This window comes from Moschus berezovskii, chromosome 22 (assembly GCF_049115385.1).
Source record: "Moschus berezovskii isolate FMDL1 chromosome 22, NW_MosBer_1.0, whole genome shotgun sequence".
Classification (NCBI taxonomy): Eukaryota; Metazoa; Chordata; class Mammalia; order Artiodactyla; family Moschidae; genus Moschus; species Moschus berezovskii.
In genome coordinates, this window is record NC_142481.1 from 15748013 (window position 1) to 15765559 (window position 17547).

Genomic DNA, 17547 nt, shown 5'->3' on the forward strand with positions numbered 1-17547 from the left:
CTTTCCTGACCACTCACTCCATCTAAAACAGCACCAGGGCTTCCTTGGTGGTCTAGTGGTTAAGAGTGCCTACAAAGCAGGGTGCATGGATTTGATCTCTGGTATGCTAAGATCTTATACGCCTCGAGGCAACTAAGCCTGCGAGCCGCAACTACTGAAGCCTCGAGCTCTACCGTTCCACAAGAAGCCACTGCAATGAGAAGCCCTCAAACGCAACGAAGAGTAGCCTGCACTCACCACAACTAGAGAAAGCCCGTGTGCAGCAATGAAAATCCAGTGCAGCCAAAAACAAATGAAAACTTAAAAAATAAAACAGCACATGCTACTCACTCTCATCCCATGCCTTCTCCTGCATTTCTTTTCACACCTGTTATCTCTTCCTGATTCACTATAAACTCCTTGTCTGTTTACTATCTATCTTTCCTTTTACAAAAATAAGCTCCGTGAGGGTGGGGACTTCACTTGTTCATTACTGGCTTCCCAGAATAGTGCCTGTGCAAAACAGATGCTCAATAAACATCTGTGTAACAAATCAAAGAATCAAGAGGGGCATCATCTAGAGGCACCATCCTGGTGTCTGGCAACTCCTTTAAGAGCCATTTTTAGGGAACTTTTCAGAACAAGTAAAGTTGTTGGCTGCCTAATCCAAAATTTAGTCTCCCCTTTTAACTCAGCAATAGAATCTGATTTTTAGCTAAGAACAAGGTCATGTGAAATACATTTTCTAGATTCCCTTATAACTATATATGTGACTAAATTCTGGGCAAGAATCTGTAAGTAGAACATAGTGTGAAACTTCCATTAAGCAAAAGTGTCCATCTTCGTCCCCTGCTGAGATACAATGGCTGGAGCTTAAGCAGCCATCTTGAACCATGAGGTGACAGTAAAAGGATGGTGGAGCACGAAGGTAGAAGGAACCTGGGTTCCAGATTAGAGTGCATCCCAGGCCTCCTTATCACTGGACTCCTTTATGTAAGAGAGAAATAAACTTCTACCTCGTTTAAGCCATTGTCAGTTTGTTTTATAAGTAGTTTTCTATTACCTACAGTTGAACCTAATCCTGCTACACCTGGGATCACAAAGCTATGGTACAATGGGTGGAACAGGAATAGTCATATATCCACGCAAACGTATAAAAACGCCCATAATTTGAGAACTGTTCCAGGGAGAATCATTGTGAGCTGGAGTACACAAAGAGGCATCATAGAGTTGGGGACAGAGTGGACAGAGGAGACAACAAAGGAAACAGAGACATGAGAATCATAAATGTTTCATTAGGTCTGGCTGCAGCCTCAAGATGAGTAACCAGACTATATAAAGAATGACTACAAATCAATAAGAAAAAGAAGCAAAAAGGATGAATAGGCTATATCCAAAAGAAAAAACATTAATGAAAACAATGTCTTACTAGTCCTCTGGGCAATACAAATTAAAACCATAAGGAGATTTCATCTCACATCAGACTGGCAAAAATAAGAAAGCTTTATGAAACCAAGTGTGACAGGATACAGAACAACAGGAGCATCTTTGGTGAGAATCTGAAAACAGTTTGATGATATTTGGCAAAATTAAAGATGCTCACTTCCTATGGCCACCAATTTTGTGCCCATTACATACCTCAAAGAAATTCTTGTTCAGGCATCTCAGGAAATGTGTTTAACAACATTCACAGTAGCCCAAGAAAAGTAAAAATCAAATATGGAAACTAATGATATATGCATTGCCACAGAAATGACTAAAACAAACAGGTGCTATCTTTGGTCAGTGGAATATTACACGGCAGTAAAAAATGACAAACCGCTATACCAAATGGTCTGGATTAATCACAATATTAAAAGAAAAATACAAGTCCCAGAAGACTATGTATAGTTTGATATCATTGTAGATGTTCAAAAATAACTTTCAAAACAAATAATGTTAAACAAAAAATTCAAGATGGTGGTCACAGCTGAGAGAGCAGTCTGGGAACTGAATGGGAAATATCATAGTTTCATATAAATTACTGGTAGGTAATGTTCTAGTTCTTGGACAGGGAGTAGGCTAATGGCTATTCATTGTAATAAACATTTTGTACAGACCAAAAATACCAATGTATCATGCACCAAGGATTATGATTAATCCAATTCTGTGTGTCCAAAGGTCACCTTTAAAAAATGAAATGCATATACAAAGAGGTGAAAAAGAAAATACACCAAGTTACTGACAGATAAGACCAATAAGGCACAAAGTAGGAGGGGAGGGATGGAGAAGTAAGTGGTTTCTATCTCTGTCACTTACACACTCATTTCAACAAAAAATGTTGAGTTAATCACAAACAAACTAAAGCAGTATAGCACAGTGGTTCAGTGCACAGACTCTGGAGGCCGACCACCAGAGAGGGACAGCATGTTGACTCTATTACTCCTTAGCCATAAGACCTCTGGCAGGTTATTTCATTTCTCTGTACCTCTGTCTCTGTACCTGAAAAGGTACACGATACCAAGTGCTTACTTCACAGGGCCATGAGGTAACATGAGCTGTTCTTTAGTTCTTCTTCACAAATTAAACCCTTAATGAGATTGCCTATTACTATGATCATTAGTCTAACTCCAAACATCTACATGGGAGACCAGAGCTAAGCAATTACCTGGTCCAGGCCACCAGATGATCCTGGTCAGTATAAGCCCCAGATGTGTCCACTTCTCCAATCTTTGTAGCCTCTGTAAGAAGACCAGTGTCTTGCTCACTCCAAGTACCCACTATAAAGGGTTGATAAATGAACTCACGCTGCCTCAGTTTACCCACCACATCTCTGGCTGTCTGAACAGACCACTCATAGATGCCTATCCAGCATGTCCTTTCTCACAGCTTCCTTACTGACCCTCTGTCTGAAGTGGCAATAAGCACAGCTTAAAAACTGCACTTCCGAGACTTCCTTTTGGTAAAGAGTGATCTTGTCACAAGGTTTTAGCCAAAGAGGCGACGCAGAAGTCTGCTAAGGATTTCAAGGAAGGCTTTGGTTTCCTGACAAAGGTGCTACTTCTTTTTCTTAACAGCTTTGCTTCTTTCTGCCTGTAACAAGGATGTGAGACTGGAGATGGGGCAGCCTTCTTATCACTATGAGGCTAAGGGCAGCAATGCAGATAAACAAGAGACTGGGGCAATGCAAACAGCAACACCACCTGGCCCTGATGACCTCTGCATTTTTCCTTCTGGGAGAAAATGAAGGCTATGGTGGTCTCCAAAGACGGCCCCTCAATAGGCCACACCTTCCAGAACTCAAGTCTTCTGTCTGCCTAACGACATGAAATCTGGGCTGCCACTGAGCCAATTCTAGACCTACGCCTCGACTTAGGAAGCTCTGGGCTGCCATGTTCTAAGTCCAGCTGCTGGATGGCAAGACCCATGTGGAAGGAGAGGTTCTGAGACTACAAAGAGGGGGCCAGGCATCTCCGAGGTGCCATGTGAGTTGTTGTTGCTGAGTAGCTCAGTTGTGTCTGACTGACCTACTGCAGCCCGCCAGGCTTCTCTGTCCATAGGATTTCCCAGGCAAGAATGCTGGAGTGGGTTGCTATTACCTTCTCCAGGGGATCTTTCCAACCCAGGGATCGAACCAGTGTCTCCTGCATTGCAGGGGGTTTCTTTACTGGTGAAACACCAGAGAAGCCCTTGTGAGTACAAACATCTTAAGCCCTATCCGTCTTCTGACTCTAGCCACATAAGAAACCCCAATTAAAACCAGCAGAAGAGCCATCTAGATGAGCCTCAGTCAATCAGAGAATGGTAAGAAATAATAAACTTCCATCCCCTTAAAGCATAAGTTCTGGGATGGCTGGTTATGTAGCAGAGAACTGACACAGACACCTCTAAATGGGTACACCACTGCACAAGTTTCAGGAAGCCAAATATATTCCTTTACTAAAGTACCACCTTAAAAGGAAACCTGCCAATAGATCACAAACTCTAATAAGATCTCTTGCATGTTCTGATTTCCAACGAAGATCATTTTAAAAAGGAACTTTCTCTGTCTCTTATTTGGTAATAATTACTTATTAAGCACAACTAGTCCGTATAGAGGATGAAGAATCTATTAATCATTTTTATAATTAAAAAGCATTTAAAGTAAATGGCTCAACATCGTGCTGGACCTGGTGAGAACCCTCCAAAAATACATCTCCTATCTGGGCAAGATGCCTCATTAAACTAATGCTACTTCCTATTCATTCTCAAAGGCTTAGAGCTTAACAAGGTGGGATAGCTTAGCCACAAGGTAGCTAAGCAGGTGGGATGTCTGCAATCTAATTTTAAAAAGCTGTCAGTAAAAAATGATACAAAGGGGGGGCGAAAAAAACAACTAGAAACAAAAGGAATGCACATCAGCAACAGCCAGGGCCAAATAAACTCTGGTACACCCACCCCTCCATGTGTTACGGAGATATTAACAAAAGCAAATTTGAGCATAACCTGAGGACTTGGGCCTCCATTTCCACACAGTACTGCCATGTAAGAAAAGCAACCTGAAGGAAAATGAGGGCAATATTATCCCTTATAGGGTAATATTTCCCCCTATAGGATTATATAACCATGGAGAAACATGTGGAAAGATAGATAGAGTGCTTGATTGTTCCCATGGGTGAAGGACTGTGAGAGAATGCTGCCATGGGGATATGGCAGAGAGGAACCCCCCCCCCAAAAAAAAAGGGACTGGAAACATTTTTAAATGACTTGAAAAAAATTTGTAAAAATAATTATCCCCATTAAGTGAGTGCTCTCAATCCACTAGACAGTACTAACTAGTCACTCCATCACACTTTAAACTGTTCACTTAATGCAGGTGCTATTAATTATTCCCATTTTCCAGATAGGGAAACTGAGGCCCAGAGAAGCTAAGTGCTGTGGCTGAGAGTTTGGGCAGTGCTGGGAGCACTATTATGCAAGAGGGTCAACTCCAAAACCCACTGCACTTGAAGCTCAGAGGACACAGTTAGAGGTTACCAGAGCAGAAACTCTGACACTTCGCACATTCTTAAAATAGCGGTAGGCCCCTAGGTGTGAGGATGTGTGTGAAGGCAGCACACACCTCAGGCCCTCCATGCTGTTGGGAGAAACCCAAGAGGGCCACTGACCCCGCTCCTCGGAGCCTGGGGAAGCCCAGCCCAGGATATTTTTACAGAATCAATTGCTGACACCGGGAGCCAGGAGACAGATGTGGAGGTGTCAGCTCTTACATGGTCAGACTCATGGAGCTCACCTTTTAATTAAAGCCTGTTCAGCCCCAGAACAAGAATGATTGCCTGTTAAAGCCAGGGAGACCGATAAACTCTGTCTGGCCAGTTCATTCTTATTTCCAAGGTATTCCCTGACCCCCTACTACTGCAGGAACACTCAAGAGGGCCTGATAATAGTGTCAGCTTTCCACATATATGGGCAGGTGGGGGGGTATGTGTGGGGTGTGTGCAGTGTCTTCAACAAAGGGTCAAGGCCATTTGTTCCATGCCACATACACCCATGGCATTGTCAGGGCCCAGACTGCACATGCTGGAGGGGCTGATGGACAGAAAGCCAGAGGGCTGGACGCTGCAGGGAGGCCCGAGGATGCTGGGTGACCAAGGAGAGGGTGTGCGCACACCGCCACCCCACCCTCAGCTGCAGGTTTGAGAATATGCTGACATTCTCCTCAAAACCAAGATAGGGACAGTCACCCTTCCTCAAATATGATCCTAAATCCACTCATAAAACAATGTATCACACACCTACCACATGCCAGGGATGGTTCCACAAAGAGAGACAGAAATACCTGTGCTTTCCTGGGGTGCTTTCCTTTTCCAGGGGAGGAGACTTCCCTGGCTCAGGGGATAAAAAGTCCGCCTGCCAATGCAGGAGAAAACTGGGTTCGATCCATGGGTCAGCAAGACTATCTGGAGGAGGAAATGGCAGCCCAGTCCAGTATTTGTGCCTGGGAAATCCCATGGACAGAGGAGCCTGGTGGGCTACAGTCCATGGGGTTGCAAAGAGTCAGACACAACTTAGTGACTAAACAACAACAACGGTAGGGGAGGTGGAAGAATAAACATGTCAGTGGTCATGCTATGAAGAAAACAAATGCAGAGTAAAGGGCTAAAGTGTGATGGAGAAGGTGCTACTTACGGAGGAGAGAGGCCTCACTGAGAAAGTGACATGTGAGCAGAGTCCCAAAGGGGGTGGGAGTTTTGGGGATACTGGGGAAATGCTTCAGGTAGAGGGAACAGCCGGGGCAAAAGCCCTGAGGGAGGAAGGACAGGAGGCAGCTAGCAGCAGCTGAGAAGTCAGAGAAAAGGTCAGACAGGGAATCAGGGGGGCTAGCAGTTGGGGTGGGGAGAGCTGACACTGAACACCACTCTGTGCACAAGCTGTGAGCGCCCAGGCTGTGAGCAATGATTCTTTGGGAAGGTGAGTGGGTACTACTCCTATTTACCACTTCATCAGATGAGGAAACTGAGCCTCAGAGAGGGAAGGGAACTCGCCTGAGACCACACAGCTCATCTGGACCAGGCTAGGATGCCCCACTGGTACAGAAGTTGGCATCCCCCTGGGAGTTCAGCATTCACCCAAGCCTTCTCCCGGGAGAAATCTCCTCCATTTCCTTCTCACTCCCTCAACACTCCGCCCACCCTTTCTTCACAGTTAGCAGCAGACAGGTAAACATTTCATGGGAAAGGAGAGGGTAAAAAAAAGAAAACAAAACCACCAGTCTCATGCCCGAAAAGAAGGAAACACACTATTCACTTTCTCTACAAGTCCCTACCAAACTTAACCGCTCACCTGAAAGACGTCCGGAGCCCAGCCGGGATCACAAAGTCGGCAGGTGACCCGGAGGGGCGCTCCAGGCTCTCGAATCCCGTCCTGGCTCCGGCCCGGGCCAAGGCCACCTGCCTGCCCGCGCAGGCGGCCGCCCTCGCCCTCCCCGTGGCGGGCGTGCCTCCCTCGCCCGCGGGGGTGTCTGGAATGCGGAAGCGGGAACCTGCCGTGCCAGCTCCTCACGGCGACTTAGTCAACAACAGCCGCTGCAGCGACCTGCCGGCCACCGGGGTTCCCCCGACAACAGGCTGGTCTCGCGAACAGGCGCGCGTCCCCAAGGCAGGCTGCTCTGCCAGCGGTGCCTTCGGGGGAGGGAAATAAAAGGACTCCTTACTCATCACACACGTGGTCTGAGGAGCCTGAATGGGCTTGAGTGAAAGTTCAAGGTAACAAAGGCGGCTGGCCGGTGACCTCGGATCCAGGAACGCGCCACCTGGTCGCTGACCGATCCAGGGCTGGATCGGCGCCCACGGCCTCCCCTGCCCGCTTCATTCACAACCGCACGATCCAAAGAGGGGCTCCTTTTCGCCGGGCGGACGGGGAGCGGGCTCGCCGAAGCAGCGCGGCTTAATGATTAAGCGCGGCCACTGGACTCCTGCGGCCAGCCTGGGAAGCACGAGTAATGGGTGTGCCCAACAATAACAGCCCCAGAAACCCACCTCCTCACTCTGCACTTCACGTGATGTGAATTATCTCCCCTGTCCCCCAGCCGTCCTCTCTAAGTAAGCACGATTAGCATTCCTACTTTACATATGAGAAAGTTCAAGAACAGAGACGTCACAGGCGAAAGGTCACACAGCAAGAAAGTGGTGGCGCAGAGTTAAGCCAAGCAGAGCAACTCTTGGGTTTCCAGTTGTTAACCTCGGCACTGGACCTCCTCAAGAGGAAAGACAGGTGCCCCAACCTCAATTGGGCTTCAGGTTCCTCATTGGCAAAATGGGTGAGTGTGAACAGTCCAGTGAGGGCTTACAGAAAGCATTAAGCCCTAATGCACAAAACGCTCAATGACCACCAGCTGCAGTCATCACATGCTGCCCCCAGATTCAATCAGGTTCAAAACAGGAGGTTATTACAGTCACCAAGTTTAAATTCTGGGCAGCTGAAGGGAAAACAAAAGAAAGATGACTTACTGCCCTTGTTTTCATCCACAAAAGAAATATATAACCCATCTACTCAGAACACAGTGGTTTCAACAAAAAACACACAGATCCTGCCCTCAAGGAGTTTATTTATTTGTTTAGTTGCTAGGTCGAGTTTGGCTCTGCAATCCCATGGACTGCAGTCCACCATGCTACTCTGTCTGTGGGATTTTTCCAGGCAAGAATACTGGAGTGGATTGCCATTTCCTTCTTCAAGTGATCTTCCCAACCCAGGGATCGAACCCCCAACTCCTGTGTTTCATGCACTGGCAGGCAGATTCTTTACCACTGAGCCACCAGGGAAGTCATATCCCCTGTGAATCAGTTCAGTTCAGTTGCTCAGTCGTGTCCGACTCTTTGGGACCTCATGAACTACAGCATGCCAGGCCTCCCTATCCATCACCAACTGCTGGAGTCCACCCAAACCCATGTCCATTGAGTCGGTGATGCCATCCAACCATCTCATCCTCTGTCGTCCCCTTCTCCTCCCACCCTCAATCTTTCCCAGCATCAGAGTCTTCTCAAATGAGTCACCTCTTCGCGTCAGGTGGCCAAAGTATTGCAGTTTCAGCTTCAACATCAGTACTTCTAACGAACACCCAGGACTGATCTCCTTTAGGATGGACTGGTTGGATCTCCCTGCGGTCCAAGGGACTCTCAAGAGTCTTCTCCAACACCACAGTTCAAAAGCATCAATTCTTCGGCGCTCAGCTTTCTTTATAGTCCAACTCTCACATCCACAGATGACCGCTGGAAAAACCATAGCCTTGACTAGACAGACCTTTGTTGACAAAGTAATGTCTCTGCTTTTTAATATGCTGTCCAGTTTGGTCATAACTTTCCTTCCAAGGAGTAAGCCACCCCTGTGAATAAACTGGCACAAATATTCAAGGAACAGCAGATACAGCAGATATAGAGTGCTCACTATGGGCCAGGGGCTGCAGTGCTCAAAATGCTTTGGGTGCTTGAATGCATTTCTCCCATCAACCTCAGAGGGAAGGTGACAGGGCACAGACTTTGTAAGAATGACACAGCCCGAGGACACAACATAAAGTGATTAGAACCAAATAAGTCCAAGATGGTGGACAAGTGAACTTCCACTAGACCCTGAGCCTCAGTACACATTAAGTGTAACACAGAGGCATAAGATAAATGACACACTCACAAGTACTGTGACAGTTTTGAGGCCAATCATCAAAGACCACAAACTGGGCGGTGGCCCAATTCCTGGAAATCTCGACCCCTTCCTCAAAATAGTTGGAATAATCCCCCCACTCATTAGCCTATGAAATGACTCAGCCTATAAACATTAACCACACCGTATTTCAAGGTCACTCTCCCCTTCTGAGATGGCCCACACTCTGTCTGTGGAGTGTATTTCTCTCTAAATAAATCAATTTCTTAGCCATCACTTTGTCTTTCACTGAATTCTTTCTGCAAGGAGACATCAAGAACCTGAGCTTCATTAAGTCCTGAGACCAGGTGCGGGATCTCAGTTAAAAAACTGTGGATTCAAGTCCACATCTGGCTTCTGGCTGGGTTCAAGTCTGGGCTCACTGATTCAAATCTCAATCTGAGTTACACGGTTTCATTCCACCTTAACGATATAGAAACCAAGGTACTGCAAGGCTAGTGGCTTGCCCAAGGTCACATGGGAGCCCGAGATGGATCCAGGACTTGTGCCCAAGTGGTGTGGCTCCACAGCTTGCACTTCGTTCCTCAGTCCCTTGGCAGATCTACAGGACAACAGCTTTATGCTGGGTTCATAAGCAGCAGCGACAGGCACCCACAGGAAATGTCAGTCTACAAAATGAATGGTCACTTTCACATGTTGTTGGGAGGAAAGGGTGGGATTATTAAATGATAACCATTCAATTAATTGTTGTTGTTTAGTCCCTAAGTCGTATCCAACTCTTTGCAATCCCATAGACTGTAGCCCACTAGGCTCCTCTGTCCATGGGATTTTCCAGACTGGAAAAATTTTCCATACTGGAGTGGGTTGCCGTTTCCTTCTAGAGGGGATCTTCCTGACCCTGGGATTGAACCCATGTCTCCTCCATTGCAGGCAGATTATTTACCCTTGAAACACCAGAGAAGCCCTATATAGTAAGTCAAATTAATACGTCAACAGCAAGGGCCACATTATTTAGCACTTACCATGAGCTAGCTCCTGGGGATAAGCACTTGACCTGCATCCTCTCCTTTTTTTTTCCCTAAGCCAGCTTGTGGAATCCTAGTTCCTTCACCAGGAATTAAACCTGCGCTCTGGCAGTGAAAGTGCAGAATCTAACCCCCAGACTGCCAGGAAATTCCCTACATCCTCTCCTTTCATCCTCACAACCACCCCACAAGGCAGTCCTCAAAGGGGGAAACCAAGCCTCTGCAAGGAGCACCTTGAATAGTAAAACTGGTCAGAAGCAGAGAGAGGAGCCCCAGGTGTTGCTGAGCAGAGTGAGTGCACTCAGGGACCACTGACACCGCCCCTCAGACTGCTGCATCATCACCCAGCTTGGGTTTCCCTGAGTGTTCAGATGAAATACTTGGTTTCCTGACAGGATTGAGAGCTCCTATCATACAGGGACTCTGTGCACACATTCTTAAAGGTGGAAATGATTAGAGAATTAAAAAGCCATGTCCTGATTCAGGTAATTACAAAAGGAAGTTGATAAGGACAATGACACAAAAATGGATAGGTACTCGGCTTTCACCTTGTTTCCCTAACTTCTGCAGCAGATCCAACTGTCTGCCCACCCAATATCCATCCCCATCTCCCAGTCTTTTCCTAAACAGTACTACTGTTGCAGGAAGGGGGACCCCTTCCAGGGCTTCCAGCCCCAGCCCTGACAGTAAATCCTGATTGGCTCTTGCCTGTGATTTGCCCAGGCATGGTCAGGTATCACAATGCTGGCCAATGAGCTATGAGGGGAATCTGGGAGGCGGGGCTTTTAGGAAGAGTTTCCACTCCTAAGAGATGCTCTGGATATAGCTTGCAGAGGCTGGATATTTCTGCTGCTGGATATCGCCTTGTCAGGGAATGATGACTGGAGCTGTGACAGTCGTCCTGTGGCCATTAGGGGAGCCTGAGGACACAGGAGACACACCAAGTATAGTGGAGAGGGCTGGTCTCCTTACAGCATTAATTATTCGACCCTGGTGCTGCCTATCTGTGGGCTTCTTTGTTACAGATCATCAGTCCCCTGATTTGGGGCCAATTTCACTTGAACTTCCTATTATAGTAGGTCGGTGGTTCTCAAAAATGTGCTCCCAGGCCCAGGAGCAGCAGTTTCACCCGGGGACTTGTTAGAATTGTATATTCTCAAGCCAGACCTACTGAATCTGAAACTCTGGGTGGGGCCCAGCAACCTGCGTTTTAAGCAGCCCTCTGGGGGATGCCGGTGCCTGCTCGGGTTTGAGAACCACTGCAGAAGCACAGCGATTAAGAGTTCAGAATGTGGCCTCTGGAGCCAGGTTGCCAGGATCCCAATCATGTCACCACCATTTTCTAGCTGTTGGGCAAGTTATTTAAATTTAGTTGGCCTCATCTGCAAAAGGGGAATAATAAGGGTACTTACAAGGTTGTTGGGAGGTTTAAATGAGTCACTTTGTGGGAGGCACCTAGCACAGTGCCTAGCATCTAGGAGACACTGTATAAATTATCTATTTGCTGGCATGTCCCTGATGGCCCAGGGGTTAAGACTCTGCACTTTCACTGCATGGAGTGCAGGTTCGATCCTTGGTCAGGGAAGTTCCACACACCATGTGGTATGGCCCCCCAAAAAAAAACATTTGCTGCTGCTGTTGTTATTACTATTGTTGGCAGCCAAAGGCAAACCAACTGAAACGATTCTCTGGCTGAACTCCCCCAAAGCAAGATCCAGCCCAGGGCCCTGGGGTTCAGGATGTGTGACTCTCTGGAGGGGACACACCAGAGGAGAGGGAAGGCCTTTCTCCCAAGTCCAAACCATCGCTCTTCAGCCCTCCCCCCACAGCCTGAGCCTACACAGTCCCAGTACCTCCTCCTGGACACTCTGGTTCTCTCCCACCTACACTGCCCAGTTACTGATCCAGTCCCACCATGTGAGTCATGCCAAACACCTGGCAAGAGTCCAGCGGTGCCCTTCCCTCTGGAAGTTATCTGTGATTTCAAAACTGGTGGCACCAAGATGTAGAAAGCCAAAGAATGACTAATGCCACCCCCAGGTACCGTCCTAGGAGGAAGAGGCAGCTTCTTGTCAGGCTTAACAGCAAGACGGGCTGTTAAGCCCCAGAGTGGGGCTATGGGTGAGCAGGGGGTTTACACACACTGGTGTCGCAGACACTGTTGGGCCAGTCAATGAAAGAGATGTGTGGGTGCAGAAAGGGGGTCCCGACCTCTGACAAGCAATCCTGAGGCAAGAAAGTGTTCATCGTATCCCACTCTTTGCAACCCCATGGACTGTAGCCCACCAGGCTCCTCTTCCATGGGATTCTCCAGGCATGAATACTGGAGTGGCTGTCATGCCCTCCTCCAGGGGATCTTCCTGACCCAGGGATCTAACTCAGGTCTCTTACGTCTCCTGCATTGGTAGGCAGTCTTTACCACTAGTGCCACCTGGGAAGCGCCCTAACCCAGTATACATCTTATTTATCTGTTGATTGTTTGAATCCCCAGCTTGAATGAGAGCCCTAGAAGGGGAGAACCCTTGTCTCCCTGCTCACTGCTATAAACCTAGTACCTGGAAGAGCATTCAGCTGGATTAATATCTGTTGAATGAGTAAGTTTAAGAATCATAATCAGGGGACTTCCCTGGTAGTCCAGTGGCTCAAACTCTGCACTTCCAATGCAAAAGGCCCAGGTTCAATCCCGGGTCAGGGAACTAGATCCCATGTGCCACAACTAAGAGTTTGCATGCCGCAACAAAGATCAAGATCCCATGTGCCGCAACAAAGATTAAAGATCCCACTGCCAAAACCAAGACCTGGCATAGCCAAATAAATACATGAATATTAAAAAAAAAAATCAGTATCAGTGTTTGGGGTCTGTTACCTTCAGATTCAACACGTATAGGCCTACACTGGGAAACCCGGAAAAAGCAGGCTGCCTAAACTGGTGACAGTGATCCTAACATGCTCTCCGTGCTAGACGTGCTTCAGAGTCTGCAAAGGAACAGGAAAGAGCAGAACTGCTGCGGGGGGAAGAGGTGGCAATGCCTGCAGGAGGTGGGGGATTCCAGGACCTGGCCTGCCTTCCTCTCTGCAAACCAAAAGCATGATACAGAGAAAGAGCCCATCACCAGAACCAATGGCGCCAGCCACGAGCAAGGCCAGACCCGAGTTCCTCTTCACATCACACATCTCTACCCCTCCCTGGCAAGCAAACCACAAGCAGAAACCCCCAAACGAGGGTGCCCGCTTTTCCTGCCACTTTCACACAGGGATTTCTGTCCCTTGCTGACTCGCTGTTCAGTTAGAGACCCCCAAAGAACAAATGCAACAGGAGCCTCTCTGCCTGATGTGAAGGGGCGGGCAGGGGCCGGGGGGGGGGGGCGGTGTTGTGCATGTTTGTTCTAAAGGAGTTTTATCTGCTGGCTTGATGAGAAATATCATCAGGTCCGTGGCACCATCACATGCTGCATCTTGCAGCTTTGTCAAAAGTCAAGACTGAAAGGGGGCACTTTCCCTGCCTCCCGCAGCAGCGCTGGAGGCAAAACCAAATGCTGGATTGTGGTTCCATGCAGGGTTGGGGCAGGGGGGTGGCTGACAGAGACACATCAGAGGAAGGTCTGTCCTTAGGGGAGGATGGGGGGAGGATCTGAGGCCTCCTGCTGGAACTCGTCTTTGGAAAAAATGTGGGAGGGGCCCCACGCTCAGATGCTGGAGAGAACCAGACCTGGGGAAGAGGGACCTCTGTGAGCTGACTCAGAACCAGCGCCATGGTGCTCAGGGCAGTTAGGGGAGCATGTGGCTGATGGAGCCAAAGATTGACTCGTAGGATGAAAAGAGTTAAAAAAAATAATAATAATACCACCTTTGTATTATATAAGTGGACCAGGCAGAGGCAGGGAATCCCTCCACACTACACTCGAGTTTGAAACACACAAACACTGAGTGATATTTGTTATATTTGCTTCTAACTTTTCATGGTGCAAACACACAAAGGTGAAAAGCAGAGCTTAAGAATGCCCCCCCTCCCCCAGCCAGCTTCAACAGCACTGCCTCCTGGCCAATCTTACTTCATCTCTTTCCTCGCCCATACACTTGGCCCCCTCGCCTCCCTGCCCATCCGTATTAATCGGAAGCAAATCTCAGCTACCTTAACAGTTCATGGGGATTTCAGACTGTAAGTCTTCAAAATAAGGGCCTTTTCTTAAGCAGAAGCACAGTATCATTACCACACCTCCAAAAACAAGAATTCCTTAATAACATAAAACCTCCAGTGCACTTCTGTTATTTTTGGTTGATTTTTTAAAAATATGTATTTGTATTTATTTATTTGACTCCCCAGGTCTTATTGTGGCATGTGGGATCTAGTTTCCTGGCTAGGAATCAAACCTGGGCCCCCTGCATTGAGAGCACAGAGTCTTAGCCACTGGACTCCCAGGGAAAAGTCCCTCAAGTCCACAATCAGAGAAAAACCTCATGCCCAGAGTGATGGTCAAGTCTCCAGGCTCAAAGGGGCCTGGGACCTATTGCAGGACTACCCCAGACCACATGCGGAGTGGGGAGACTGCAACTCGTCAGTGTGGCCCTGCTTCCTGACCCCATTTGGCCACCTGCCGTCCATGGACAGACTGCAGACTGGGCATTTAAGAGCCTGGACCTAGGTCTACTTCCCTGGTAGACCAGTGGTTAAGAATCTGCCTGCCAATGCAGGGGACACAGGTTCAATCCCAGTCCAGGAAGATACCCCATGCCACAGAGCAACTAAGACCCACGAGCCACAACTACTGACACCTGTGCTCTAGAGCCTGCACCCCACAGCAAGAGAAGCCCCCACACCGCCAGTACCCCCCAGCTGCCACAACTAGAGAAAGCCCACATCAGCAATGAATACTCAGCGCAGACAAAAACAAAACCAGATAAATGACACTTAAAAAAAAAAAAAGAGAGCCTGGACTTGACTGGCTTGGGTTTGAATCCTGACTTTGATACTCACCAGCTTTGTGATTTGCACTTCTCAGGACCTGAGTCTATTTACGTAAGAAATGTGAATGATAAGAATACTTACACCATGGAGTTATGAGGATTAAATGAGATATTACATGAAAAGCACCCAGAGCAGAGACTTGTACACAGTAAGAGCTCAAGGAACCTTGGCTCGTGTCAGCAATTCAGCTGACACACACATACTGAGCATCTTTAACTGGCCAGGCACTGTCCAGCAGTAGGAGGTAAGAGAGGTAAAGACGTGAAAGCGCTCAGGACTCACCACTGGGGCTGGCACAGGCCATCTGGGCACGTGAACAGACTCAGAATCTCCAGCACCTGCCTTGTTTAGGTACAAGGTCCAGATACTCCTTGCTCCTGAGAAAGGGAATCCTGAACCAAGAGTAACTGAAGTTCTACAGTAATGATTCCCGTAGATGAGAGAGTCCCCTTCCCGCTAGCCCCCACCCAGCAATGCCTCTGGATCAGGCAAGGGCAATACTCACACACTGGGTAAACTCGGCTGTCGCTGAGCTCACAGGAAAAGGCCATGAAGCTCCCTCAGGAGGCCACAGTCAAGAAGGACAAAGAGAGGAGGCAGATGAAAGAGAAAAGAGGCTTCGGGAACTTCCCTCGTGGTCCCTCGTGGTCCAGTGGTTAAGAATCTGCCTTGCAGTGCAGGGAATGTAGGTTCGATCCCCAGTCGGGGAACTAAGATCACACCTGCTGTGAGCCAACTAAGCCCACATTCCACAACGGAAGAGGAACCCCTCATGTCGCAACTAAGATCTGACACAGCCAAATACGTAAATAAATAAATATTTTTTTAAAAAAGAAAAGAGGCTTCATGCCCACAGAAGCTGCTTAGAATGGACTTTCAATAGATTGTCCTTTTCTCATTTCCTTCACTCATCCTGCCTACTGTCCTCAGTCCCCAAAGACCCTTCCCCTTCTTGGGAAGTAAAGATCTGTTCCCACCAAACCTGGGGCTCAATGTAAGGAGGGGGTCAGCCAACCTCTCAGGTCTAAACCAGCACTACAGCACCAACAGAAACTCGAGGACTGAGGCTGATGAACACTGGGAGTCTGTTTTGTGTGATGAGTTCTTCCTATGGTATTTCTGTGGCTCAAAGCTCAGACCCCACCCTCCCTCAAACACTAACAAAACGCAGACACAACACAGATTTAAGAGTACGGTCTCTGTACCTGAGTTCAAATTCTGCCCTCATCACTTGCTAACTGTGAGCAAGTGGCCTCTTGCTGCCAGGCCTCACCTTCTTCATCTGTTTAGTGGGGATGATCAGAGTCCCAGCCACCTCAGAACACAGGTCACATGCGCCAAGCACAACAGCAGGCCCAGAAGGTGCCTCTGAAGGATGACAGCTGTGAATTTAGTGAGGCCTGCCTCTGATCAGCATGCTTTTCATCACTCATCTGCCCTTATTCACCAAGATAAAACAGGGACGGCATCTTCGACTCATCACTGTGAATCTTAACCTATACTTGATCTCACACCGGAGGCCTAGTTTGTCCAATACATGTGGCTCCTGAGCACCTGAAATGTGGTTGGTGCAAATGGAGGCGGCCGAAGTTGTAGATTTCCCCTGGTACTTTGAAGGAAGTGTGAGAAAAAAAGGATGTAATATATCTCAGTAATTTTATACTGGCTACATGTTGAAATGATATGCTTTGGACTAAACAAAATTTATTATAAAAAATAATAAATAAAAAATTATTATTAAAGTCCATTTCCTATTTCTTTTTACTCTTTTAAAAGTGATCCCCATAAGATCTCCAATTACATATATGGCCCACATTGGTAGCTCGCGTTATATTTCTAACGAACAGTACTGGTGCAAACCCTGAAGTCTTCTTATGTGACTTCATACTGTCAGTGTCTAACATATGGTGCCTGGCACCCAGGCTGGGCAGAAAAACATGCTTCATGGATGGCTGGATGAAAGATGCTCTCCACACTTTTCCTAGTCTTAAAAGCAACCACCACCATCTTCACATCTAACCAGGCCTGCCCTTCATTCAAAATACTGAACAACTCTTAAGGTCCAAGCTACACCAGATCAAAATGGACACAGTCATAGTGGCTGGAACAGGATCCCGGAGCCCCAACTTGGGCCAGGCATCATCTCTTTAATAACTGGACGGTATTTTAAAACTTTAACAGTCCATAATATTAGTTCAGTGCTTAGAAACACTCTTGCCCCAAGTGGTCCAAGTCCTCTTGCAAAGCTCACCCTTTGCAAGATCAATGGGACACCTCCTTATTCCCGCTCCTTCAACACCACACCTCATTTCTTGCTAACTTGCGTCTGGTGTGGTGGCCACACCGCCAATCTTGTTTTATTTGAGGACATGCTCTGCTGAAGGGCCTTTACTTTTGAAGTAACCAACAACCAACAAACTAAAATCCCCGCAGAAACTGACCCTGTCGTGTCTTACTGTGGAAACG

At 47.6% G+C, this 17547-nt stretch overlaps 1 protein-coding gene across 11 annotated transcripts in view; it reads right to left on the reverse strand.

Moving 5' to 3' along the window:
* The window catches only part of SIPA1L3 (signal induced proliferation associated 1 like 3), a 260357-nt gene that overhangs the window by 236542 nt on the left and 6268 nt on the right, over positions 1–17547 (reverse strand). For 2 of the 11 annotated variants that reach the window (XM_055412269.2, XM_055412271.2), the window contains exon 1: positions 6781–10714. The exons of 6 other annotated variants lie outside the window; for them this stretch is intronic. The gene's annotated coding sequence lies outside the window, so the exon portion shown is untranslated. Of the gene's footprint in view, positions 1–2626; positions 4495–6780; positions 10715–17547 lie in introns of those variants that run through there. 3 more of the 11 variants (XM_055412266.2, XM_088830125.1, XM_055412267.2) reach the window with 2 other exon arrangements.